We start from the raw sequence: 26,597 nt of genomic DNA on the forward strand, positions 1-26,597 counted from the left end.
TTCTCCTCAGCCAAGGACGAGATGGTTGGATGGCATCGCCCACTCAATGGACATGAGTTTGAGCAAGTTCTGGGAGATGGTACAGGACAGCGAAGCCTGGCATCCATGGGGTCGCAGGGAGTCAGACACTACAGAGTGACTAAACAGCAACAACAGCACTCCTCCTAAAACTTTGCTCCAGCTCATATTAATCTCTCTTCTCCAGGACCCTGTTCAGCGACACTATTTCGTCAACTAATATGTCCTGGTGTTGATTTCTGGTTTGCACACAGGGGTATCTCCCATTTTCCCAACAATACAAAGAAACAAAGGATACATTTTACTTTGACAAAGGGTACATCTGAATCCTGTGTGATGCCTTGCAAAGGGACGTAGGGTCAGTAAATACTACTGAAAAGAAATTCAGTGAAATAAATTCCTTAAAGAGATAAAGAAACAAAATAAAATAGGTTTCAAAGAGGGAAACTTTGCAATTCTTTTTTCTATTTCCTTCACTATCACTGACTTTCAGACTACTACTAGAAACTCCTAACTGGTTTCTCTGCATTATTTTTCTTCCCAGATTTCCACAGTGAGTTCTACTCCAGAATTAATCAGAATAAAGCAGTTTCATTCTGTCTCAACCCAATCCTCCCAGTGACTCCATTTTTATATTCAGCCTGACATTCTAAGTTCTCCGTAACTTCACCTCCTACTTTCTCAATTTTAATGCGTGTATGCTCAGTGCCTAAATCATATCCACTATTTGCAAATCCATGGACTCTAGCCCACCAGGCTCCTCTGTCCAGGCAACAATAATGGAGTGGGTTACCAGTCCCTTCTCGGAGGGGGGTGGGGGATCCTTCCAACACAGGGATGGAACCCACATCTCATGCATCGACAGGCAGATTCTTTACCTCTGAGCCAGCAGGGAAAGTTGTCGACCTTAGCTTCCACCCCTTTTCAACATAAATGGTGTAGTGCCACTAATTTCTAAGATTTGAGAACTAAATGGATATGAGGAGCCTCATGTTCAGTGTGGAACATGTTAAGTTTCAGAAGATGACACTGCAGTTAAGTAAGAGAGGTTCTGAAGACAGGTAGAGACATATGGAGCTAGAGCTCAGAGGAAAAGTAGCATGTGAAAGAAAATAAAAATTGATCAAATATCAAAAACATAAAGTTTTTTTTTAAAAAGAAAAAAAAACTGAAACAACTTTAAATTCAATGTGACTTAACAGAATAAAAATTAAGGGATAAATTTAAGACATAGAAGGGCAAGAATTAATTGAACAAATCTTCTTTATTAAATACTGGCTCCCCTGGTGGCTCCAACAGTTAAGAATCCATCTGCAATGCGGGAGACTCGGGTTTGATCCCTGGGTCAGGACGATACCCTGGAGAAGAGAATAGCAATCCACTCCAGTATTCTTGCCTGGGAAATTCCATGGACAGAGGAGCCTAGCAAACTACAGTCCTTGCGCAAGGAGTCAGACCTAAGACTGGGTGACTTTCACTTCACTTTATTAAATAGAGGTTGTAATCCACAGTCTTGGAACCTGGAAGATCAGAAAAATGAAATACTAAAATCTGCTCACGGATCCCTTTCAGGGTCTCATGAGGGACCTTGACTTTTCTGTTCAGACAAGGCAAATTCTTTCAAAAAGCATTTTCTAAAGAAGGACAACTCACAACCCTCCCCAGACCTCCTCCCAGGCCTCCACACTCACATATCTATCCAGCAAAGGAAGCAACACACTAGTTATATGAAGAGTGTGATCATTAAGTTTTGAAATCTGTTCTCTATTTTCCCCAACCATCATCATGGCAGGAAATCCATTCTCAAATTTTCATCCTTTCTACTTTAATACAAAAATATCTCAATCCTAGAACTGACTAATATTAAGACTAACCGGGGAGTGCCATTCCAATCCAGAACTACTAGTTTTGTCACTGTTACATGTAACTGATAGCCTGTTCTGGTAGACCAGAAACTGGCTCAAAGCCACTAGACAAGCGTCAAATACGTTCTCAATAAATTCAATCTGTGGCATTAAACTGAACCTTTTTGTTTTTATTTCTTTAAGGAAAGGTAAGCTTTCCTAAAGTTACTAAGCTTTCCTAAAGTTATTCATCAAAAGAAATTTGGGGGAAAGGGTCAGTGTAAACAAGGGAAGAAAAAAGCTCATTAAAGAAGTAGATACTCTTCAACTGACAGAAAACAATCACTAAGTTTGAGAAGGATGCAGAATCAAATTGAGTGAAACACAGAAAGATATGTACCATTGGGGTCATCATAGAGGAAGTCACCCAAGCCACAAATGCTTCTTCAGAGTCTATTAGGCAGTAGGGACTGTGGTCATTCTCAAAGGACAGACTATAAAAAGAGACTCAACCCTCACAATGGAAGAGAAAGATGCTTATAAAGATACACTCAACAATTAGAGATTGAAAAGCATTTCAGAAAATGTTACCAATAAGCAAAACAATCTACACTGGGGTTGGCTCTTTTTAATTCTTTGAGACCCGGTGCATCTGGGGAAATCGGGGGCTCTGTCTTCCGCAGGAAGGAGCTGAGGGGCAGACATACCCTCTACTAGGTCTCTCAGGCCTCTTTCTCTTTAATTATCGTTCCTTCCTGGTGTCTGTCACAGTCAGCAAAGACAAGGGTTCATCAATAGCCCTTCTCCAGCAATCAAAGGAAATCAATCCCAAATGTATGGTCCCACCTGATCCCATCAGAAGATCCCCGCTCAGTGCTCTTGCAGAAGAAAAGGACGGAGGAGTGCCCCAGTGCAAGAAACCAAACCCTCCAATGTGGCCCTTTCCCTCTGTGCTCGAAGGAAAAAGCCAATCTACAGTCAGCTGGACAGAAGGAATGCCACACCCAACTCTGCAAACAGGAAAATAAAGCCACCCTGGTCCTCCTGGCCTCCATTAAGATAGCATAACAACACAAGAGCCTTGGGGAGCAGCCTCAGACCAGCTGCTAATGCCTAAGCATCTTCTCCTCACTGGTAACTGCCAACTGCTTTCTATTTCACATAATTCATCAGCCAGATTAGAGTGGGTCATTCTGCAGCACATGAAGAAAGCAAGGCTGATAACATAACCTGACACATCAGAAATATTCTTCTGCGAACAGCCTGAAGACCTGTTGTTTACAAAAAGCTGTGAGCAGGCAAAATAACCATATAGCCTACAGGTCAGTGGGCAGTCAGTCTGTTTATTGCTACTCATTTCATTTTTGAGTAGCTCAGCACAACTGTAATTGCTAGTTAACAGATAGACTGGGTCCTGACTATCAAAAAAAAAAAAAAAAAAACCCTCTCAAAAAGACTCTGCCAGGAGGCAGAATAAATAAATTTGAAAAAGGGCGGGGGTGCGGTGGGAGGGTGGGGAGACTCCCAGCCAGTCACTGGTCAGCAAACACTGGCTGTGAAAATCCCGGGACTCCAAGACAGGAAGCCAGCCTAGCAGCTGAGCGATTTCTGATCTCCGAACCAGCTGCCTTTCATGTGAAGTTCTCCGTGTGCCTCCAATATGAAGACATAATAACTGGGCAGTGCTGGGAACTTTCTTATCGCGGTTCACTGTGTTCAGAAACTGGCCCCAGCGCCATTCACTGTCTGAGTTCCAAAAAGGCAACAGGGACCCATGATTAAAGACCAGCATCCCTTAATTCTGAGAGGCAACTTTTCTCCTGGTAAAACTTGAAATGCCCTTCCCCCATTCCAATCCAAGAAGGAAAAAATGCACATCAAAGCGCTAAAGTTACTATGCGTGTTTTTGTTTTTTGTTGTTTTTTTTTGCCTTTGTCTCTTGGTGCCCTGGTTTTCTTGGCTGTCCTTTATTCTCTGACTGCTCAGCTGCTCCAATTTAGGAATAAGAACTCAAAAAAAGGAGCAGTTGGCTTGGTGCTGTTTCCAGGATTCTGCAGAATCCCCATCTCTCCTTTCTTCCCTCTCTTCCATCCCCTCCCTTTCTTTCCTTCTCAGATTCAAATCTCCACGTCACAAACCAGAACGCCATGCAAGCCGTCCATAAACGTTAAGAGAAGTTCCGCGCCTGCCAGGGGAAGCGAAATCCGGGCTGACTTTGATCGACACCGAGACGGGGGTCCCTCAGTCTTGGGTTCCTAGATGGCGGGTTTCCCCAGTCCACCACCTAGCCCTGCCGCCCGGATCCGGGGCAAAGTCGTCCGCAGTCTTTCAGGCCGGTTCTCAGCCTCTCTGCCTGCATTTTAACTCAGCCCGGGCGCAGTCCCAGAATCGAATCCCAGCAACAAAGCCGGGGACGCAAACCCGCCGTGATGAACCGGTCGGCCTGCCTCCCGCCCCCCTGCCTCTCCCCCGCCCCCGACTTGCCTTTGAAAAGACAGGCGTTGGGGCCAGAAAAGGAATACGTCCGAGGCGAGGAGGAGGGAAGCAGCGGGACACAAGTGGCCTGAGTGGTCTAGGGGTCGTGGTTTGTTTACGTGTCTCTTAAACACCCAGGCCCCACGGAGGTGAGCCCGGGCGAGTCGGAAGCCCCGCGGGAGCCGCACCGCCCGGGTCGCCCCTCGCCCACCGCGCGCCTGGCGGGCCCGGGGTGAACGGGGAAGCTCGCGCGGGTTTGTCTGACACTTGTAAATGGAAGTGGGATCCAACTTGGGAAACAAACGCGCTGGGGTCTTGGGACGGGGAGGGGCGGGAGACCGGGGAGAGGAGGAGAAAAGCCTCTTTATCCGGCGACGCGCCCCGCGCTCCCCGCTGGCCTCCCGCCGCGGCGGCTGCAGGTTACCCGGCCCCAAGCCCGAGCCGGGACCGGCGCGCGGGGAGCGGGCCGCGGGGCCGGGGCGGGCTGGGCCGGCAGAGGGGGCGAGCCGAGGCTACCGAGCGCCCGCTCTCCAGGCCGCCGGCGCCTCTAGCTCCCGGGAGCCTCCCCGAGCCCCACGCCAGGTTCCTGCAGGCTCGCCCCCTCCGTCCTCAGCCTTCCAGGGATACCCTTCCACTGCCAGCTCTGCCCCCATTATTACGTGGAGCTACAGCCGCAGGATGCCGCCAGCACATACATACATACACACACACACACACACAACGGGGGCGGGGGGCTCCTCTCCTCTCCTCGCAGGCTACCCCGAGGCTCGCTGAGCCCGCAGCCACACTCCCGCCACCCCCGCGTCCTTGCCCCCAGCGATTCCCCAGCCCACGAGAGCCGGGCTGGGAAAAGGGAACAATGAAAGTTGCTTTCCGCGAAGCCTCATCGCCGTCCCCGTTTAACCGTTTCGGAAAGCACACGCGACACGAGTAGGCGAGAGAAGGGAGAGAGGCGTGCAGACCACAGCGAGGCTAAAAAGACCCGGGCTCTGGGCCCCGCGCCGGCCTGGGGGCCCGATGCACTTTAGCTCAGCGACCCCCACTGGCGGCGCACGAGCGCGCCGGGCGAACACGCTCCCGGCCACCTCCGCCGCCGCGCCCGCGCGCCGCAGACCCCCGCCGGGACCCCGCCACACACTGGTCCCGGCGCAGGGGTCCGCCCGGCACCGCCCGGGAAGGGGCCTTGAGATTGGAGCTGGCGCACGCTCGCTTTCGACCCCACTCGGCAATCCAGGGCGGACCGCAGCGCACCCCCTAGGACGCCCAGACCCGCGCGGCTTTCTTTTCAAAGACAAGCCACCTTCACGCACGCCCGCCAAAACCCTTGCTCTCCCAAGGCACTCCTTTTGCCTGTCCCCAGGAGAGCAGGGAAAGTCCCACCTCCCCTCCACTCCACAAAAAAATCTGTCGCCCCAGTCCCAGAGTCGCTGCCGCTTGGTACACCTCACCCCGCCCGTGACCCCCGCATACCAGAGTCACACGCGGAGGGGACCCGCAGAATGTCTCGTAACCCTTTCCCCTCCCTGGTCAGAGTGGAGTCTGGGCTCTGCTACAGCCGGCTCCTCGCCAGGCGACGACTCAACTTGAGCCTCGGGTCCCCAAGTGCATCCTTTGGCTTCTGAACGTCCCTACAGCGCCCCACCGGCAGCGGCCACCGAGCAGGCTCGCCGCCTGGCCCCTCCGATCCACCTGCAGCGGCCGGGCGGCCGGGAGTCGGGGGCCGGGTGCACCGTTCTGAAAGCCGCCCCGCGCCCCCTTTTCCAAATCCTGAGCCCCAAACTTGGCCAACTCTTCATGCCAACCTCCTGGCTGCCGCCGCCAGACCGAGCCTCCTTCCCCTCCTCCTCGCGGCGGCAGCCAAGGCTGCTCCGAGCCGTGCCGAGGCAGGAACTTTACCGGTGAAAAGTTTCCCCCGCGCGCCCCGCCGGCTCTCGCCTCCCCGAGCCCCCCGAGCCCCCAGTTCCCATCCGGCAGCTGCAGCTGTGCGTCTGGCGGCGCCCTCCAGCCGGGGCACCCGGCAGCCAAAGCATCGCGTTCAAGATGCCCACGCACCCTTGCCTCCGCCGGCGACGCTCCGCTCCACCAGGGGCTGTCCGCGGGCTCTTCCTCGGCTGGCGCTCCCGCCCGGGCCGAGTCGGCCACCCAGCCGCGGCCGCCGCAGTGCCCGCCGCGCGCCCGCCGGGGCTGGAGCCGCTAGCAGAGGCGCTCGGGACGCCGCCGCCGCCGCGGGGGCTTGCAGGAGGAGGGGAGAAGCCGGGAGGAGGGGGCCGGGGGCGCCAGACCCGGATCCGCAGCGCAGCTCGCGGCGCAGCTGCCGGGAGGAGCGCCGGCTCCCGCGTCTGCTCCTAGCCGCTGCCGCCGCCGCTAGTGCCTGCCGCCCGGCTGCTCCGCGCTCCCCATCACCGCCGACGCCGACGCGCGGCCAAGCCCCTCTCCCTCGCCGCCCCCCTCGCGCTTCTCTCCCGCTGTCTCCTCCTCCCAAACCGCCAGCGCAAAGGGCGAGGGGGGAGAAGCCGCGGCGGCCGAGATGACTCGCGGGCTCGGAGCGCCGCGGGCGGGGGGACGGGGGCGGGGGCTGGGGGCGGCGCGGCTAGCCGGAGGGTGCTCCCGGCGCCCGCCCTGGAAGCGGGACTAATTTTAGATCTTGGCTTCCCCAGCCGCTCTCTGGGGCTCCAGGACTCCGCGAACGTGTCTTCCTGGCGCGGGTGGTGGTGGTGATGCTGGTTCCAGGAAGCTCGCCCTCACCGCTCTCTATCTCAGCCCCTCCACGGCCCCTCGCCGAGGTCTCACCGGTGCTGCTCTCTCGGGACCGGGGAGGAAACTGAGGCACGTCGAGGTTTACAAGGCTTATCTAAGATCCTGAGGTGACTTTGTAACTGGAAACCATCGGATGCTGCGCATTTTGATTGTATACGTGCTTCCCAGACTGGGCTCCTGGTACTTACCTACACATTTTTGGATCCTGGGGGTCCCCTGTGGAGGAAGGGTATTTTTCCGTGGCCCATCTTCTTCCCTTCCCCCAGATCGTTTTATATCATTTTGGTCGAAATGGAGGAGAGCTACTCTCAGTGGAGTGAGGGAGTGACTTGGGGCTTGGTGATTTGCAAGGCCAACCCATCAGTCCGCCTGTTCCAGTAACTTCTGCGCCCTCACCCTTCCTAAGATCCCAGACCACACTCTCACCCCACTGCCACGCACGCCCTGTTGCTGCGGGGCCTAACTCATCCCCGCTCTGTGTACCCCGGCCTTTCTTCCCCTCAAAACTGAGCAGCCATCTGAGCACCCCCACCCCCAGCCCCCTTTCCCACTCCTCACATGCAGCAGCGCACGTCTGTCCCTTCGCAGGCGCACAAGCTGGCGCCTTCCCGGGGATGCTCTCTGCCAGGCAGTTTCCCCACCGACTCTACCGCTGGCATCACAGGGAGGTGCCCCAGGCCTACGGATCTATTCTCCAAAAGAAATCGTTACTTTAAAAAAAAAAAAACAACAACCATAAAATTCTCCTTGGGGAATGAGGTAGGGGTAGCCACTGGGACTGTGCTCAGTCAGAAGAGCAAGCCCTTGGAAGAATCAGCTGAGTCTGCCTTTCTGCCCTTCCAGCTCTCGGCCTGGGGCCTCTGCCTTGTCTCAGCTGCACAGTCGCCCCACCGCCCTCCGCAGGTGGAGGGCTTCCCGCGAAGGCCTGCAGTAGCCTCGCCGCCTTGACTGCCCCATAAAGTACCAGCACGCTCTGGTCACTGCCCGGAGAGTTTAGTGTGAACACTGAAGAACAGTGAGGGCTCCCCGCACATCAGCTCTCTCGGAGGCTATCAGCATGATGTTACGTAGGGCTTCCTTGTCGCTGAAGGCCGGAAGATCGATCTGCTGGGAGGGAGAACCACCGACGGGGCTAGGAAGACTTTCCAGTCCTCCAAAATATTATCAATTGAATAATTTAGTTCTGATTTTATGTTTATTTCACTAGCTTTCTAAGGCATTGGGAAGTTTATTACATATGTGTATATGTATATGAACATATAAATATGTTCAAACATACAAAATATGTATGTTTGTACAAATAAAAACATATATATGTGTATGTATATATATGGGGCTTCCCTGCTGGCTTCCCTGGTGGCTCAGATGGTAAAGAATCTGCCTGGAATGCAGAAGACCCAGGTTCCATCCCTGAGTGGGGAAGATGCCCTGGAGAAGGAAAGAGCATCACACTATCTCACTCCAGTATTCTTGCCTGGAAAATTCCATGGACAGAGGAACCTGGCAGGCTACGGTCCATGTGGACGCAAGGAGTTGGACACGACTTAGCAACTAAATAAGGAAAACAAAGATATATATATATATATATATATATATATATATATATATATATATATAGTGGGTATACTTGTCCCTGGCACAACATCTTTCTTGTGACCAGCAGAGTTCAGCTAACTGCATCAAAGGTTTTAACAAATCAGTGCATTTCCCACCCAGGTACTCCTATGGAAGTGCTGAAACAAGTTGGCTCCTGAAACCAGGCACTTTGGTCAGCTAGCAGTTGTTTGGCCACCGGGACGCTCAAGGAAAGAGTGCTGGCAAGGAGACAAAGCATCTTCCACCTTCTGCCTTGGAAGACTGCCAGGTAAATGTAGGTGTGGCTGCTGCTACAGCGGCTACCCCTCCTGGATTTCAGCTCCTCAGAATGTTCTCTTATGCCTCAGAGGCACCTTACATATAAGTACAGAAATCTGTCTAGGTTTCAACCTCCCCTGTCCCCAGGCAGTACATAGATAATAAAGTAAATAGTCTTCACTCCCTTGGAAGACATAAGCCATTACAGCAGGGGGTGAAACACTTCCTACAAGAATGATAAAGTGTTTCATCTAGTGGGACACCCCTCTGGTCATTTAAGATCTGCATAACATTAAATATGCATTCTTAAAAGGCTGTTTTATTTCTTTAAAAAGTGCCTACTCTGTGCTAGTACTGTGGTAGGCTCAGTGTTGATAACATAGTAAGTTTATGACAGTGGGGAATCTGTTTACAATAATTATGTTTCTATCCCCAGTTCCCTACACGAGGCCCAACATACTCAATGAGTATTAGTAAAACTCAATAAATATTCAAAGGGTAAACAGATAATGAAAGCTTGATAATTGCCCGTTAGACCCAACAAATATGAGACATAGGATATAATTGAAAAAATGTGAACCTATAAGAAAAAAATGTTATGTTACTTGCTATATCACATCTCCCATTTGCCACTTCCTATCCTCTGGGCTCCACACATGTCTTTTAGCCACTGCTGGAACCAAGTTCTAAACGGGCTCCAGCTGGCTTCAGTCTGACAGTGTCTGACCCTCAACCTCTGTTACATCTTTCCTCCCACCCAGAGGCCTGTTGGTTGAAGTTTTGGTGTAGACTGAAGCTCAAAAAGAAGTGCAAGAGCTTAAACACTTGTGATAAATCTTTGACCAATGGGAGCCCATAGATAAATGTTCCCTTTACCATCCTCCAACAAAGGATCCTGAAATGTGTTCCATAGAGCTTCTCTGGTGGTCTTTCTGAAGACCCAGTCTCCCGAAGCAGTGGCCAGCTTGATAACGCATCCTTGTACTGGCTCTCCATCCTTAGCTGGGTCCCTTCCGCTGTCCCTCACATGCTCCCTGAGGTCACACATCCCAATAAAGTACTTCAAGTAAGTCTTTGTTATCAGGCTCTTTGTTTATCATGATCCCAGAGAATCATTCACCATCAATCCTAAATATTTACATTAAGGAGCAAATGATTTTCCAAATGTGCTGTACCGCGCGCGCGCACACACACACACACACATACACACACTTACACTAGCTCCTCTTTGTGATCAATTAAATCCCACACAGATCTGTTCTTAATAACCCCATTCACTTTGTTTCTGTGCTCATAAAAAACTGCAGAGGAACTTGTCTGTCTCATTGCTAACCTTCCATAAACATTTCAGAACAGTTTGCCTATTGGACTATTGAGAAACATGATGGAATTTCTTCGCTGGAAGTATTTAATCAAACGATAGGTATTTATCAACTTGGGATAGGAGTGGATCTTTCCAAAAACTATGGTACTAGGGTGTTTTGGAAACAGATAAAGTCAAGTTATGTGATGGCAGGGAGTCAGTTCAGGGAGGTGTGAAATGAGCAGGCCCTGGAGGGAGGCAGAAAGTCTGAGTTAGGATCCTCACTTTCCACCTTCACCTTTTGTATTATCTTGGATAAATTACCTAATTTCCCTAGATTTTACTTCCTTCATACACAGCTTGGAGCAGTACAATGATAAAATTATTGTAAGAATGCTGCTGCTGCTGCTGCTAAGTCGCTTCAGTCATGTCCAACTCTGTGTGACCCCATAGACGGCAACCCACCAGGATCCTCTGTCCCTGGGATTCTCCAGGCAAGAACACTGGAGTGGGCTACCATTTCCTTCTCCAATTGTGAGAATAAATAAGATAATTCATAACAGCATGTACTCAGTATGTAATGAGTACCCAACAAATCTTAACTATTATTGTTCTTTTAGAGACAAATCATTAGGCAACTATTTTATAGCATCTGAGCTTAAAGTCAGTGCTAGAATCCAGAACAAAGTTCAGATCTACTATGCTAAAATTCTGTGATACTCACTTCAGATCTGGAAGGGCATCTTACTATTCACCTCGCCAGTGAAGGCCAAACTTTTATTTAAATACAGCAAAATGATGTTCCAGATATTCAGTATCCTGCAGTCCATAAACTGTGCGTGTATAAGGGGATCACTCACGGGTGGATGAGGACATCTGTGTATAGCCTTTTTTGCACCTCATTAATAAACAGACCTGCTCAGATTTCTTTTGGCGGGACTGGGTCTCCGCTGCTGCACAGGCTGTCCTTAGCTCTGGCAAGCAGCGGCCCCTCTGGTTGTGGCTCATGGGCTCCTCACTGGGCTGGCTTCCCTTGTTTCAGAATGTGGGCTATGTGGACATGTGAGCTGCAGTAGTTCCAGCTCAGGGCTGGAGAACAGAGGCTCAGTGGTTCTGGCCCTTGGGCTTACTTATTCCGTGGCATGTGAGATCTTCTCAGACCAGGGATCGAATCCACGTCCCCTGCATTAGCAGGTGAATTCTCAACTACTGGACCACCAGGGACAGCCCGTCTTCCTTAGATCTCAAATTCACCTTTTGCAAGATTATATGTTATAATTAACAATGGTGTACAGCACACGCCTCAGTGCTCAGTCGCTCAGTCGTGTCTGATTCTCTGTGACGCCATGGACTGTGGCCCACCAGGCTCCTCTGTCCATGGGATTTCCCAGGGAAGAGTACTGGAGTGGGTTGCCATTTCCTCCTCCACGGGATCTTCCCGACCCAGGGATGAACCCGAGTCTCCTGCGTTGGCAAGTGGATTCCTCACCACTGAGCCACCTGGGAAGTCCCCATAGAGTGCATATATGACTAATTATAATTCAAATATTATCGTAGAAAAACGTTTCCTCATTTGACTCTGCATATTATAAAACATCAAAGAATACAGATGAGATTTTGGATACATTTTATGCTTTTTGAGTCACACACATCTTTGATTAAACTTACAGAACCTCTTTTTAAAAATACATGTACACACACATATACATCTTGCTTTCTGTTTCAGTAGTTTATGAGTGCCTCTAAGGTCCCTCCAAAGAACCCAGATTAAGGAAAAGGTTGTGCATGAAAAAATTATCCTGAAATTCAAGTTCTGTTTCTTCACGATTTTAGTCACCAAGCTAGCATTGCTCCTGCAGATTTACTAGAAAGAATATGTAATATCTCAGGGTTTGGAAATGGAAACCCATATCAGTATTCTTGCCTGGAAAATTCCATGGATGGAGGAACCTGGTAGGCTACAGTCCATGGGGTCACAAAGAGTCGTACACTACTGAGTGACTTCACTTTAACTCCAGGGTTTGGAGGCATAAACTGTACCTGAAATGAACTTGGATTATTTCAAACTCTTAAGAACTTACTCTTAAAATAAACATGTATACCCAAAGCCACGTGTGTTGGGGGACCCACTATGCAACAAGAAGTTATCTGAATTAACTTCCACTTAGACAAAAAAGCTTATTAAAAGACAAGGAATTAAAATGTGCTAATTTGGAGTTTACAAACTCCAAATTAAAACTCAACAGTAACTAAATTACAATAATTTAACTGCAGGATTTTTTCAGAACTTAGAAAAAGATCTTGTTACAGAAGAATGTTTTATCACTGATGTTTTCAGAGTTGCATGTCTATAGTAATATTAAAGAACAGACAGGACTTCCCAGGTAGTACAGAGGTAAAGAATCCATCTGCCAATGCAGGGGATGCAGGAGACTCAGGTTTGATCCCTAGGTCGGGAAGATCAACCTGGAGGAGGAAATAGCAGCCCACTCCAGTGTTGTTTTCTGGGAAATTCCATGGACAGAGGCGCCTGGCAGGCCGCAGTCCATAGGGTTGGACACAAGTGAGCATGCGTGAGGAGGGAAAGAGCAGGCTGAGTTCTCTTTTCAAATTCTCTCCACACAGCTAGCACTTCCATTCAATCCAACACCTGCATGCGGGTCAGATCTCTCCTACTGCCCCATCTTTGGAACACAAGCCACTGATGATTCTTGCAGGGGTCCTTTTTTTTTTTTGCCAAAACTATCCTAAAGCTGACTAATCCCAATCTCCCTTATTTTGGAACAACAACCAAAGGAAACTTGGACAGTCCTAACCACTTGGCTTTCACCAAGCAAACTGTCTTACTGTCCTTATCCTTTGGGAAATTTCTTTTTATACATCTGTCTTTAGCTGCAGCTCTCCCCTCTTTGGCTATGTGGAGACAAATTATAAATGAAATGTCAGACACTCATTTTTAACACATTTGCAATTCTGCATTTTTCAGACCACTCCTCTTTCTTTTGTATCAATTCAAAAATTTCATTTAAAAAAGTCCTACACAGTTGGCTGTCTGCTAAGTGCTAAGATTTTAATGGTTAAGAAAAAATGATTCAATATCTGCCTTCCTGGATATTTGGGTCAGTGGAGAAGGCACTCTTTATTAAATGATTATACAAAAAATGTAACAGTCAGAAAAACTGCAAATGGATACTTCAAGTTGTTTGTTTAATGATCACTGCCACTCAGAGGGAACTTTCATTCATCCTTTTTCTTTATTCATAAAGTTCAACACTAAGCGTGGCTAATAAGCAAATGGGATATTCAGTGCTACGTCTGATTTATGTTTTGAGATAGTAGTATACATAATAAATGTCATCAAACACTAAGATATTAGAGGTTTTTTTTTTTAATTTCAGAGGTTTCTTATTCAAAACCACTCCCTTTCAAATTATAAAATATTGGTACTTATTGTCTTCCCCTATATTTCAGTAAAATATGTAATTTATATTATGAATAAAATATGCTTATGTGCACTAATCTAATCGGATCACAATTTATAATATTTTTCTGTAGAAAAACTATTTCACATTCAAAACAACTGGTTTACAAACTTTTAGGAACATGGCTTGTTTGTGAAAGATGTCCCATTCCCATAGTTGCTATATACCATAAAAGTGAGGTAATAATTTATTACAAGTTCCATAAAGTCTTAAAAGTTAGAAGAGTAGAGTTTTCTCTCATGTCTTTTAATTTACCTGTAAGTCATAGTGGCTTATTGCTTCAGCCTCTAGTGCATCTCAGAAAAAAGCAGTCTAGGCGCAGAACAAAGACTTTTGTCTACTTGCTAAAAGGAAGAAATATACCATCTTCTACCCATTCATTGACTAATGCAAAAAGGAATGTGAAAAAGAAATCCATCTAAACTCAGGGGCCCCTGAACCAAAGAAAAGAAAAAAGTCTTTTCAAGAGGTTGGTGAACAAATTATAGCAATTGATTTTATTACCTGATCTTAATTGAATCAGTATAGTATTATTAAAAATAAATGTTGGCATATTGCCTTAAATTAAGGAACATAGACCCCATTTTCATTTTAAATTCATGAAAAGATCTACTTACTCTTATTTTTGGAATACTTTAGCTCAACAAATTAATACCTATTTCATTTCACTGGGCCGAATGTTAGCCATGAATGTTAGCATAATTTTTCAAAAATGAACTGCATCAAACTATTTGCATAACAAAAATGTCACTGTGAACCAGCACCTTGCTGCCCCTGGCTGTTGTCAAAGGGAGCCGGAAGAGCATGATCTATTTTTATATCTGATAACTTTGTTCATCCCCAAATAATTACTTGTCAAATACGGTTAATTTTCAGTTAAAAAAAAAAAGAAAACTACTGACTCTGAGGAAGTAGCAGGTTCAAGGATTTGATCGTAAGATTAGGTTGGTTTTTAAAATTAATTAATTGATTTACCTTTGGCAGTGCTGGGTCTTTGCTGCTGCGTGAGCATTTCTCCAGCTGTGACGCAGGGGCCGCTCTCTAGTCGGGGTGGGCAAACTTCTCACTGTGTTGGCTCCACTTGGTGCGGATCACCGGCTCTAGAGCACCCGGGCTTCAGTAGTTGGGGCTCAGGGGCCTGGCTGCTCTGTGGCATAGGCAATCTTTCCGGACTAGGAATCGAACCTGTGTCCCCTGCATCAGCAGGCGGAATCTTATTCACTGCGACACCAGGGAAGTCCCAGGTGTCTTGTTTTCATTTTTAAATTTCAAAATCTACCAGTCCTAATTCACACCAGATTTGTGGTGATTAAATGTTCTTTTCCCTCCATTCTGATTCAAGGATCAATTTGAAGCAAGCTGCTTCTCTCCCTACATTTTCCATTGAGCAGATTGAGTCATTGCAGCATTGAGAGCAACTCATTAACACACTGAAACCCTACTATGTGCTGAGGGGCAGGTGTTGGAAGTCTTTGTGGTGTAAATGGTTCCTGATATCAGGAAGCTTACCCATGGCAACCAGCCCTTGGATTCAGTAAGGCTGACATTTTTGGATGTCAACAGAAATGGGAATCTCTGTCTCTTAATTTCTCTGATAAAGAATCTGTCCGCAATGCAGGAGATCGAGGTTCAACCCCTGGGTCAGGAAGATCCCCTGGAGAAGGGAATGGTCACCCACTTCAGTGTTCCTGCCTGTGGAATTCCATGGACAGAGGAGCCTCGTGGGCTACAGTCCATGAGGTCACAAAGAGTTGGACATGACTGAGCGACTGAGACTTGAGCACCTTTATTCTCAGTTCTTTGCTACCTCACCAACCCCAAAGCGTTTCCTAATGAACCTCCAGTCCCAGTGGAGTGTCTGTGGTCTGTGTTCCCAGCAGCAACTGGTCTTTACCTCTGTGAAACCACTTGTCACACTGCCTCGTTCTCACCTTCCTCTGGTTTTGTCTCCATCTCTCCACCGGAAAGGAAGCCTCTTGATGATAAAAACGTGTTTATCTCTGCATCACCAAGGTGGGCATCACATGGTGCATGCTCAACGGGAATGTCTGCAGGTTGAATGAATCATCTCAGCCTTGCTTGCTCGGGTTTCCAGGATGTGGGAGAGCATGGAGTTGTCATTTTCCTGAGAGAGAGGCCTACATCAGTGGTTCTCAAAATGTGGTCCCTAGACCAGCGGCATTCACATCAATTGGTAAAAGGATGTGTTAGAAATGCACATTCCCAGGCCCCACATCAGACCTCAGCTTAGTTCGGTGGCTCAGTTGTGTCGGGCTCTTTGCAACCCGTGGACTGCAGCAACGCCAGGCTTCCCTAGTCATCCAGGCTTCCCCGTCTATCACCATCGTGCCAGACCTAGTGAACCAGAAATTCTGGATGTGGAGCTTAGGAATCTGAGTTTTAACAAACCCTCCTGTTGTTTCACTCTTCTGATGCTTGTTAAAACTTGAGAACCACTGTTCATCACATGCACACAAGGGTTCAGGTATCAGAATAAGCCCATGTGAAGACTGATCTTGCATCCTCAAGGATGGAAGAGCCACGCCCCTTTAACTCAACCTGGAAATCAGTTAGTCTGACTCATTTGGCAAAACTCCACATTATTCTCTCTGCTCCCAATGATGGGGTGGTGTTGGCACTTGAATTGCCAGTTAATCGCTTTAGCTAACCAATTCATCTTGCTTAGGCAGGCACAGCTGCCTGGTGGGGAAACCATCTACAGTTCACAACAAACTGTGGAAAATTCTTCAAGAGACAGGAAAACCAGACCACCTGACCTGCCTCCTAAGAAATCTGTATGCAGGTCAAGAAGCAACAGTTAGAACCAGATATGGAGAAACAGACTGGTTCCACATTGGGAAAGAAGTACATCCAGGTTGTGTATCGTCACCCTGCTTATTTAACTTATATGCAGTGTATATCATGAGAAATGCTGGACTGAATGAAGCACAAGCTGGAATCAAGATTGCCGGGAGGAATATCAATAACCTCAGATGTGCAGATGATATCACCCTTATGGCAGAAAGTGAAGAAGAACTAAAGAGCCTCTTGATGAAAGTGAAAGAGGAGAGTGAAAAACTTGGCTTAAAACTCAACATCCAGAAGACTAAGACCATGATATCCGATCCCATCATTTCATGGCAAATAGAAGGGGAAACAAAGGAAACAGTGAGAGACTTCATTTTGGGAGGGCTCCAAAATCACTGCAGATGGTGACTGTAGCCATGATATAAAAGATGATTGCTCCTTGGAAGAAAAGCTATGACCAAGCTAGACAGCATTTTGAAAAGCAGAGACATTACTTTGCCAACAAAGGTTCATATAGTCAAAGCTATGGTTTTTCCAGTAGTCATGGGTGTGAGGCTTGGATCATAAAGAAGGCTGAACGCCAAAGAATTGATGCTTTTGAACTGTGGTGTTGGAGAAGACTCTTAGAGTCCCTTGGACTGCAAGGAGATCCATCCAGTCCATCCTAAAGGAAATCAGTCCTGGGTGTTCATTGGAAGGACTGATGCTGCAGCTGAAACTCCAATAATTTGGCCACCTGATGTGAAGAGCTGACTCCTTGGAAAAGACCCTGATGCTGGGAGGGATTAGGGGCAAGAGGAGAAGGGGCCGACAGAGGATGAGATGGTAGGATGGCATCACTGACTCGATAGACATGAGTTTGAGTAAACTCTGGGAGTTGGTGATGGACAGGGAAGCTTGGCTGCAGTCCATGGGATCGCAAAGAGCTGGCATGACTGAGCACCTGAACTGAACTGAAGGGTGTTCTAGCCCGTTCTCCTCAGGTTGGAGCCAGCAGCAGAGCTGCTGGGAGGGGATACACATGTCCCATCTGGGGGAAGAACAGAACCTCTGTCTGCCCTTACTTGGCCCTGTTTACAGGTTTCTCTCCTTTACACCCTGATTCATTTGATTTTATGCTACCAGGGCCTGGCACCTGAGTGATGGAAGGAAGTGCTTTCCTGTATGGAATCATATACAATTAGGGTGCGTCTCCCCTACCATTAGAATCAAAATAGGGGAAATGGACTAGACTGGGGAAATTGCTGCTGCCTCAGCAGCTTTGATTTTCCTGTCAATATTAAGTGCAGTTTTGCATGGATATGAACCTGAATTTGTCTTTGAACTTTATGAACGCTGTTGCCATAATAGTCACTGGATTTGTGAAATTTTGAGACGACAGTTTTGAGGCAGGTAATTACAAGTGATCCTGGTTGGTTTTAAGAAGCAATTGGATTACTTACATGGATTAGGCACCTGAAAAAAAAAAATCGAAAGACTGTTTAAGGAGTTACATGGAAACTATTTTCATCTTCTTCAAGTTGTGCCTAAAATCAGTAACTTTTTTTTTTAGCCCTGCTGCAGGTATTACTTTCCCTGAGATATTGGAAACCTGGTGCCAATAACTTTTTATTTGCCTTTAAGACAAAATTGACTCACTTTATAGAGCTTTCTATCTTTCCAAGTTGGAAGGCTTAGGTGAAGAAATGTCTGAAGAAAATTTCATTTCTTGGGACATATTTCTGAACTTGTTTGGGAGTGACAGTTAATGGCATTACAGGTATTGAAGCGCTGTTCCTGGAAGCAGGAGGACAGGCCAGAGTGGTGTGGAAATCGGCGGATCTGTGGAATGTCCTCCAGCTCGCGAGGGCAGTACAGAGTGATTTTCAGAGAAGCTGGCCCCATCTTACTATTGACAAACAACATTTAGAGATCACCTCAGATTTTTTGCTTAGTATTTTTTGAAATGGGGACAGAGTACTGTTTTTGTTTTAACTCTAGTGAACATGCATGCTTTAGCCCATGATGATTAGAATATCTGGAAGCTCTAGAGAATTCATGAAACACCAGCATTAATTACTGGAAATTTGAGTGTAATTCTGATAGAGGATTCTGATAAGGTTAAGGTTGGAGCTTCCCACGTGGCTCAGAGGTAATGAATTTGCCTACCAAGCAGGAGACACATTTTCTATCCCTAGATCAAAGAAGATCCCCTGGAGAATGAAATGGCAACCCACTCCAGTATTCTTGCCTGGAAAATCCAAGGACAGAGGATCCCGGCGGACTACAGTCCATAGGGTAGGAAGAGTCAGATATGACTTAGCGACTAAAAACAACAAGGTTAAGACTAGATTAATAAGCTCCATAAGAACCAAGAAGGAGAAAGACTACCACTTCTATTCACTTACTAGTCCGTGTATTCACTTGTGCAAACATAAATGCTTGCTATCACATCACTGAGCTTCTATTGTATTTCAGAAGCAGAGAGCCCAGAGGTTAATGTGACAGAGTTCCTGCCTCAAGGAGCTTGCATCCTACTCTAGCTGTATCTGCTCACCTTTTCTGTGCCCCGGAACATGTTAACAGGGATTTTAATTAAGCTTATGCTTGCTTCCTCTGCAGGGTCCTAGTCCCTTTCAGAGCGTCTCTAAGTCCCTAACTTGCTTACTATTTTAAAAAAACATCCAGCGTAGCTACTAGGATCTCAGATGTGTGTCACTACTTCATGTGGTTTAGAAGCCCCAGAGCTGGGTCCTGCACAGTCCCTAGGGGATTATTCCCAGTAGCGATCGCCCTGAAACAGAAAGAGCTAGTGATGGGAGACTGCTCAGCACAAACCATTGTTTTGCTCCCAAAGGGTTAGAAACAGTCCTTCAGAGAATGGACTTGGCAGCTTCTTCTTTACTGAGGTGGCACGTATGGTTATATCCACTCTGACAGGGCACCTCCTTGGTCAGTTTCCTTAGCATTTTCCTAACAATCGACTGGGGCTTCCCAGGTGGCTCAATGGTAAAGAACCCGCTGCCAATGTAGGAAAATTGGGTTTGATCCCTGTGTCGCGAAGATCCCCTGGAGAAGGAAATGGGAACCGGCTCCAGTATTCCTGCCTGGGAAATCCCATGGACCAAGGAGCCTGGCTGGCTATAGTTCGTAAAGTCACAAAGAGTCAAACAAGACTTAGTGACTAAGCAACAACTGATTAACTTGGAAGGAAGACTAGTGTTTAGTCTGAATGATCCTTTCGTCCTAAGTGGAAACAGTGTATCATTGTGGTTTTGCATTAACAAGTCTTGCTGAATAACAATCTTTCCCAGTTCTTGTTTTTGTCGGTGCCATTCCCTAAGTTGGTCAAGCGTCTTGGGTGGTCCTCCGTCACATCGCTGGTGAAGACACTGAGAAACTGCATCAGCAGTGACCTGGAAGCAGCCACTCACATGTCCATAGCTCTTGAATGGAGCCAGTTTGAAATCTTGCCCAGGATCTTTGAACTCCAGACTGGCCTCCAGGCTACCGTGAACTTGCATTTGTCTCCTTAATGGCTGTCTCCCAGCATTGACAGTCTCTGCCCTGCAACAGACACAGAAGCGCCCACCCAACCAAAAAGAGCAAAGAGGCAGAGAAAGAGAGGAGGGGAGGGACCTTTTACAGTCTTTTTTTTGCTTTTAATCAAAACTGCAGAGCTATTTTTACCATATGCCATCTAGCTAGCTTAACCTAAAATATTTAGTTGCCTTAACCATTTAACTAATTGTTCTTAGAAGGTAGCAATTGTGTTTGTTTTGTTTGTTGCTGGCTGTATTCCTGACTCACAATATGCTTAGCCTCTAGTTGTAGAGACAGGTGTTAGACTCCTAACAAAGACCAACAATCACAAGGAACATTTCCTAGCTGCCTAGAGAGTAGGACACTTAATGAGAGATTTTTCCTTTCTGGAAAATGAGAAATTACTGCATGCTGAGACAGTCAGAAGCTTCATTGAAGAGGTGGAGCATGGGCAAATCCTAAAGGATGAGAGGGGATTCAGTGAGATGGGAAGGACAAATGGATCATTTCAAATGACCCGGATGAAAGGATCAGTATGGAGGGCGGTGAGAGTACCGGGCTAGAGCGCTTTTTTCTGTGGGAGTTTTAGTGGAAAATAATAACGTGAAGTTCAGATTTTAGATGGTGGGAAGGTGGGCAAGGGAGTCTGAACATCATCTTAAGGCAGCTGAGAGACACTGAGGATTTTTAGTTACGGAATGACAGGAAGATGGTGTTTCAGGGCCCCAGTGGTGATATGCGTGCCCTGCTTGGAGAATAGCCAGGCAAGCCGGCAGCAGTGAGGAGGGCAGCGGCCAGGAGAGGGGGCCTGGGACTCAGTGGGTCTGGGTTCAGCCTCAGCCACTTCATGTCCTAGCTGTGCAGCTACTTCACCCTTCTGAAACTCAGGTTTGGGTAATCACCTCTGTCCTCGTCATACATTCAGTGAAAAGTCCTGAGAACCTGCTCTGCCAAGTACTTTTCTGGGCACTGGGGGTATGTGGGTATATGGGCTCAATCACGTCTGACTCTTTGTGACCCCATGGACTGTAGCCCGCCAGTCTCCTCTGTCCATGGATTCTCCAGGCAAGAGTACTAGAGTGGGTTGCCATTTCCTTCTCAAGGAGATCTTCCCGACCTAGGGATCAAACTCAGGTCTCCTGTGTCTCCTGCATTGGTAGGTAGATTCTTTACCACTGTGCCACTTGGGAAGCCTAGGATGCTGGGAATACAGTGGAGGGAAGATGAACAGATTCCCCTACCCTGAACTCCAGCTTTCCACGGCTGTAGGAGAACTGGGAGGACCATACGTGGTTATGTATGTGGGTACAGTAGATGCTGTACCATGGGGTACAGTAGATGCCCAACAAGTGGCAACAGGAAACTTCCTGGTGCCCGAAGAAATGAAGCAGGAAACTTTAACAGTGTTAAAAATGGCTTTTCTAGAGCCATTGGTTGCCAGGGAACAAACATGTGTATGCCTTTCAGGATCTGGATTCCACGGCCCTCGCTCTTTCTCAAGGAAGCCTCGATCCTTTTATTCTATCTGGGCTGGACTCCAACCACTTGAACCTCTCACACTTGCATGGACTTATCTTGCTCGTCGCAAACCCATGAGTGAGACCAGTGATCCAGGAAGTGTTTCCCCTCTCTGGATGCCTGGGCCATGGAATCAGCCACAGGCTTTCCCTCAGCCCCAAGCCCAGAGCCTTTCCTTCCCTTGGTAGTCCCATCACCTCCTGCATTCCACCTGAGAAGAGGATGAGAACTGGGATTATCTCCTCAACATCCCTGTGGTCAGGACAACTCTGCTAAAGCAAGATGTATCCTTAAAGGATCTGCTCATGATGTGAGCACCTATATTTTCCCTCGCCAGCTGGTGGACCAAAAGAACAAGCTATGTTTGATATCTTTGATATCCCCCAAAGTGATGCCAAGGAAAGCACTGAAACACATTTTATTTTTATTCTGCATTTGCAACTCTATAATTTGACTGGGAGTCGCCTGCCAGTGAGTTATTAAACAGCATTTCCTCACTCTCCATTATGTGCAGAATATTGTGCTGGATGTTGGGGTTGAAAGTCTGGAAAAGTCCAGATTCCTCATTGCTATACTTCAAAGGAAGTATCACTAGACTCGGAGGCCAAAAAAAAAAAACAAAAACAAAAACACAAAGGTTCTAGCCCTGGCTATGACATGTGGTCCTGAACAATGCATTTAAATCCACTGTGAAATTCGAACAATGTAAAAACAGTTAACATTCATTGAATTACTATATGCTTGAAGTACTAAGTGCTTTACATATATTATCTTATCTTATTCTCACAGCAACCGGATGAAGTACATATTATCATTATTCTACTTTTATACATGAGAGAAGTGAGGCTTGGAATGCACACCTCCTCCCCACTCCTGCGACCCCACAACCACTAATGGAAAAACCAAAGTTGAAACTACTTCCCTCTAAATCCAGAGCCCTGAGGCTTAACCTTCATTCCCCAGGGCTATTATAAACATCTAACCAGTTAATATATAAAAAAGTGTACTTGGAGCTTGTAACCAGTGTAGAAAATGCTTTTTTTTTCTACTGTAAAAGCTTTTAAAGAAAGGGTTGTATCTGATTCCTATGTGTATTTTATCCATTCTTGGTGTGAACCAGTGGGTGGTCAAGGCATTTGTATACCTGTGTTACCTTATTCCCAGCCCCACTGCCATATCAAATAAATCTCCATGTCCACCGAACTGTCCCAAACGTTGCTATTTACAGAATGGAGAGTGGATGTCATTTACATACTGAAATGAAGTGTCCCTAGCTCTCAAATTCTATTTTAAATTACTACTCAATTTTGAGGACATGCATATCTGTAGAAGGCTAAGCTGTCATAGTTAGGAATTTCTACCTTGTCAAATTGAGAATCCACCCTATGAGACTGTCACGACTGCAGTATGAAGAGAGCACAAAAAATGCCGGCTGAGAACCAAGCAAGCGATGATCATTCACGGGGAATAAATGATGAAAGGCATCCCAGCATGGTTATTTTTAGGAGGAATTTGAAGGAATGGCAAGAGGCTAGAATGGCAGGAATGACTGTCCACTAGGGATATGACACACAAACCCCTCTTCCCTGGTTTTCTTAACTCATACCTCCCTTGGCCTCCTAAAGCTGTTAAGACTAACTGTAAAACTGGTTGGTCTTTTAAACATTTACTGGTGTTTGATCTTGTTTTGTATTTTAAACGGTGGTGAAATCGCCGACAGTGTAGACAAGGTGTTAGATCAGACACTGTCCCACTTCCTTGTCTCTTTTCCACTCAGCACCAGCTGCTGGGACCTCATGTGGTCCCAGCTGACCACGCCTTGCCTTTGGCTGATGACCAGGAAGTCACCTGGTGTCCATGTGCAAACCCAAAGTGCAGGATTAATGCTCTGAACCACATCCCATGGGAGATGGGTACTCATGGATAAAGGCTCTTCCTCTGTCCTATAGATGACCTTGAGATTCTGGGTATATAGCTTGCTGAACTGTCCTGTGATGGCCAACTTGACGATGCCTCCTCGTGTTGGTTCTCTTTCCTCCCCCACTCCTCTCCTCCTCTTCCCCTCCCTCCCAGTAAGCTGAGAGAATACATACCCTCTGTCACTGACTCTGCTTTCTGAGAGACTCCGTTTATAACAAATATCAAGAATGGGAGGTCAGTATCTTAGCCATGAATATCCTTAAAATGGGACCTTTATTTTTTTGACTCATGGATATCAAATGTGACCATGAGAGGTGTAGACATGAAAAGGAATTCATTAGTTTGTTGAACCAAAAGAATAAAAATCATCCCCTTCAAGAGTTACTAGTGAAAATGATCTGGATGAATACCAACAATATTAAAGGTGAGTAAAATTCTTCAATATTTGCAAATCAATCAATGTGATACACCACATTAACAAATTAAAAGATAAAAACCATATGATTATCTCAATAGATCCTGAGAAGGCCTTTGACAAAATTCAACATCCATCTATGATAAAAAACTCTCCAGAAAGCAGGCATAAAAGGAACATACCTCAACATAATAAAAGCAATATATGATAAACCCACAGGAAACATTATCCTCAATGGGGAAAAATTGAAGTCAGGAACAAGACAAGGGTGCCCACTCTCACCACTACTATTCACCATAGTTTTGGAAGTTTTAGCCACAGAAGTCAGAGAAGAAAAAGAAATAAAAGTAATCCAGATTGGAAAAGAAGAAGCAAAACTCTCACTGTTTGCAGATGACTTGATCCTCTACATAGAAAACCCTAAAGACACCACCAGAAAATTACTAGAGCTAATCAATGAATATAGTAAAGTTGCAGGACATAAAATCAACACATAGAAATCCTTTACATTCCTATACACTAACAATGAGAAGACAGAAAGAGAAATTAAGGAAACAATTCCATCCACCATTGCAATGAAAAGAATAAAATACTTAGGAATAAATCTACCTAAAGAAACAAAAGACCTATATACAGAAAACTATAAAGCACTGATGAAAGAAATCAAAGAGGACACTAATAGATGGAGAAATATACTATGTTCGTGAATTGGAAGAATCAATATGGTGAAAATGAGTATACTACTCAAAGCAATCTATAGAGTCAATGCAATCCCTATCAAGCTACCAAAGGCATTTTTCAGAGAACTAGAACAAATAACTTCACAATTTGTATGGAAATACAAAAAACCTGGAATAGCCAAAGCAATCTTGAGAAAGAAGAATGGAACTGGTGGAATCAACCTGCCTGACTTCCGACTATACGACGAAGCTACAGTCATCAAGACAGTATGGTACTGGCACAAAGACAGAAATATAGATCAATGGAACAAAATAGAAAGCCTAGAGATAAATCCATGCACCTATGGACACCTTATCTTTGACAAAGGAGGCAAGAATATCGAATGGAGAAAAGAAAATCTCTTTAACAAGTGGTGCTGGGAAAACTGGTCAACTACTTGTAAAGGAATGAAACTAAAACACTTTCTAACGCCATACGCAAAAATAAAGTCAAAATGGAATAAAGATCTAAACATAAGACCAGAAGCTATAAAACTCCTAGAGGAAAATATAGGAAAAACATTCTCTGACATAAATCACAGCAGGATCCTCTATGACCCACCTCCCAGAGTAACGGAAATAAAAGCAAAAATAAACGAATAGGACCTAATTAAACTTAAAAGCTTTTGCACGGTGAAGGAAACTATATGCAAGGTGAAAAGACAGCCTTCAGAATGGGAGAAAATAATAGCAAATGAAGCAACTGACAAAGAATTAATCTCAAAAATATACAAGCAACTCCTGTAGCTCAATTCCAGAGAAATAAATGACCCAATCAACAAATGGGCCAAAGAACTAAATAGACATTTCTCCAAAGAAAACGTACAGATGGCTAACAAACACATGAAAAGATGTTCAACATCACTCATTATCAGAGAAATGCAAATTAAAACCATAATGAAGTACCATTTCACTCCAGTCAGAATGGCTGCTATCCAAAAGTCTACAAGCAATAAATGCTGGAGAGGGTGTGGAGAAAAGGGAAACCTCTTACACTGTTGCTGGTAATGCAAACTAGTTCAGCCACTATGGAGTGTGGAGATTCCTTAAAAAACTGGAAATAGAATTGAATCGCCAGTCGATGTGTGACTCAGGATACAGCATGCTTGGGGCTGGTGCATGGGGATGACCCAGAGAGATGTTATGGGGAGGGAGGTGGGAGGGGGGTTCATGTTTGGGAATGCATGTAAGAATTAAAGATTAAAAAATAATAATAATAAATAAAAATAAAAGTGAAGATATTACCAAAAAAAAAAAAAAAAAGAACTGCCTTACAACCCAGCAATCCCACTGCTGGGTATACACACCAAGGAAACCAGAATTTAAAGAGACACGTGTACCCCAATGTTCATTGCAGCACTGTTTATAATATCCAGGACATAGAAGCTACCTAGATGTCCATCAGCGGACAAATGGATAAAAAAGCTGTGGTACATATACACAACGGAATATTACTCAGCTATTAAAAAGAATGCATTTGAATCAGTTCTAATGAGGCGGATAAAACTGGAGCCTATTATACAGAGTGAAGTAAGTCAGAAAGAAAAAACCAATACAGTATATTAATGTATATATATATATATATGGAATTTAGAAAGATGGTAACTATGACCCTATATGCAAGACAGCAAAAGAGACACAGGTGTAAACAGACTTTTGGACTCTGTGGGAGAAGGCGAGGGTGGGATGATTTGAGAGATAGCATTGAAACATGTATATTACCATACATGAAATAGATCACCAGTCCAGGTTCAATGCATGGAGACAGGGCACTCAGGGCTGGTGCACTGGGATGACCCAGAGGGATGGGCTGGGGAGGGAGGTAGGAGGGAGGTTCAAGATGGGGGACACATGTACACCCATGGCTGATTCATGTCAATGTATGGCAAAACCACTATAATATTATAAAGTAATTAGCCTCCAATCAAAATAAGTAAATTAATTTTTAAAAGATAAGTAAAA

The 26,597-nt window shown here is 46.0% G+C and overlaps 1 protein-coding gene across 1 annotated transcript in view; it reads right to left on the reverse strand.

Moving 5' to 3' along the window:
• FAT3 (FAT atypical cadherin 3) overlaps window positions 1-6,747 on the reverse strand; it is an 813,871-nt gene extending 807,124 nt beyond the window's left edge. Inside the window, exon 1 of the mRNA XM_069566576.1 lies at window positions 6,390-6,747. The gene's annotated coding sequence lies outside the window, so the exon portion shown is untranslated. The remainder of the gene's footprint in view (window positions 1-6,389) is intronic.
• Between the last annotated feature and the right edge of the window lie 19,850 nt (window positions 6,748-26,597).

This window comes from Ovis canadensis, chromosome 21 (assembly GCF_042477335.2).
Source record: "Ovis canadensis isolate MfBH-ARS-UI-01 breed Bighorn chromosome 21, ARS-UI_OviCan_v2, whole genome shotgun sequence".
Lineage (NCBI taxonomy): Eukaryota > Metazoa > Chordata > Mammalia > Artiodactyla > Bovidae > Ovis > Ovis canadensis.